The sequence below is a fragment of the Equus quagga genome, chromosome 19 (assembly GCF_021613505.1).
Source record: "Equus quagga isolate Etosha38 chromosome 19, UCLA_HA_Equagga_1.0, whole genome shotgun sequence".
Classification (NCBI taxonomy): domain Eukaryota; kingdom Metazoa; phylum Chordata; class Mammalia; order Perissodactyla; family Equidae; genus Equus; species Equus quagga.
Genome location: NC_060285.1, coordinates 1,048,388 through 1,050,553, shown reverse-complemented (window position 1 = coordinate 1,050,553; position 2,166 = coordinate 1,048,388).

Genomic DNA, 2,166 nt, shown 5'->3' with positions numbered 1-2,166 from the left:
GGTCCACCTGGACCAACTGACTCTATTTGCTCACCAGCCTGGGAGCAGCTGGGGGCTGAGCCCACCATGTGTTCCGCTGGGAGAGAGGCCGGGCTGTAGCGGAGCCATGATCACACCTTAGGGTTCCCAAGGAGACAGAAATGATGCCCTTAGAGTAATAATGACAGCGATGCCTACGATGATTATTTCATGCTTACAGCAAGACAAGGACAGAGCTGACACTTGAAGTCAGGAGGGAAGCTCACTGAGTGGTCCTCGTGCCATCAGACGACCTCAGGAAAACAGAGACCCCAGTCTGGGTCACAAAACAAAATCCACATTGATTCTGCTGACAAAAGGCACAACGATGATGAAACGGCTGAAGGTTGAGGAAAGCAGAGGACGAGCAAAACCAACGGGACAAATGCCAACCAAACAAAGTGGGGACGGCAGCAGGGGAAGGTTGCAGTAAGTGACCCACAGGAAAAGCAGGAAACCTAATAAAAGCCGTTGGTTTCACACAGACGACAGGGACAACCCAAACAATGAAACTGCTTCAATGAACTAGGATGTGCTGAATAACAAGGCATTGAAATTTTTATATGAGACTAAGGCCAATAAAAATATTTTCAAATTTGACAGAAAAGCAATAACGGTGAAAGAATTTAACCTATAACTCAATCTTCAAACTCCAAAACAGACAGAAATAGATGAGATTGTAGACAAAAATGAATAATATGATTAATAAGGTTGATTTAGTAAATACCATGCATAGACATAGCACACACTTTCCCTCTAAAATTCATCAAAGATTTGCAAACACTGATCATAAATAAGGTTGCAGAATAAAACCTACAATGAATTATAAGAGAGAGAAGCTACAAGTTTATTGTCTGAAGACAGTACAATTAATACCAGGAAACATAAAAACAAGTAAGTTTTTTTAAGTCCAACTGTATGCAATTTAACACACATACATGAATAATTCTCTGATTAAAACGAAAATCAAAATTCTAAATAGTAAGCTTTCCAAAAGTTACTAGGAGAGTTCTCTGCATGGAAATGTGAAGAGCGCAGCTACAGTCCCAGCCCGAGGGGACTTCCAGGTCTCAACACCGTAATCATTAAGCAAGAAAACAAAGAGGAGGCTTCAGAATCAAGCTCCCAGAGCTGTGAGGACGGAGGAGGCTGGAAGACCACCACTTTCATCTCTAGTTCTTTGAAAAAGCCTGTGAAGTGGACAAACCTCTGAAAACTGACAGAAAAGAAAAACACACCAAGTTCCAAAACACGTTTAATTACAAAGGACACCGGCAAACGTGTTGACCTTTGGTAAAATGCCTGCTCACAGCGGCACACGCTGCACACCTCTGCGAACGCGTTTGAAAACTCCAGAGAAGTGCGGGACTCCCTGTGAACAGTGCAATTTTCTAAAAGGAGTTAAGACATAGAAAGTCCGAAGGGGCAAACAGCCAAGAGAGAAGACGCTCCAAAAACACCTGGGAAATGGCTTTGAGCCCAGAGAGTTTCCGTGATGAGTGCTTGGAAATATTCCAGCACTAAAGGAAGAGTTGTTCCAAAGCGTAAGAACCAGGAAACACACCCCAGTGTGTCTGAAGCTGGGAAGACGCTAATCCCAAAAACCTGGCAACGAAGACAAAAAAGAACCATGGTCCAGGCTCATTTGCAGGTAACTAAAACGCTTGCAACCCGAACTCGGGACCCCTCGAGGGCTGTAGCCGTGGACAAACAGGACTGTGCTCTGGGTTCAGGGGTGGTTTTGCATTAAAGTAGACTAAAAAATTGAGGTACATTTTTGATACCTAAAATATTCATTGTTATGAAGCCTAAAATATTTCCTGTTTTTCTTTTTCCATTTCCTTTTTAATTTCCTTTTTAAATTAACATACAGTAGAGTAAACTATTTTGTGTACCTCTCTACAGATTTTAACACATTCGTAGATTGATTTAAGCCCACCGCAGTCAGGATGCTGACTCAGCAGGGTGCTTTGGAATCATGAGCTATGATTTCATTTACCAACATAAAGTCATCACCACAGCACAACCAGAAGAGGCTACAACTAGAATATACAACTGTGTAGTGGGGGCTTCAGGGAGAAGAAGAAGAGGGAGGAGGAGAAGGAGGAGGAGAAGGAGGAGAAGGAGGAGGAGGAGAAGGAGGAGAAG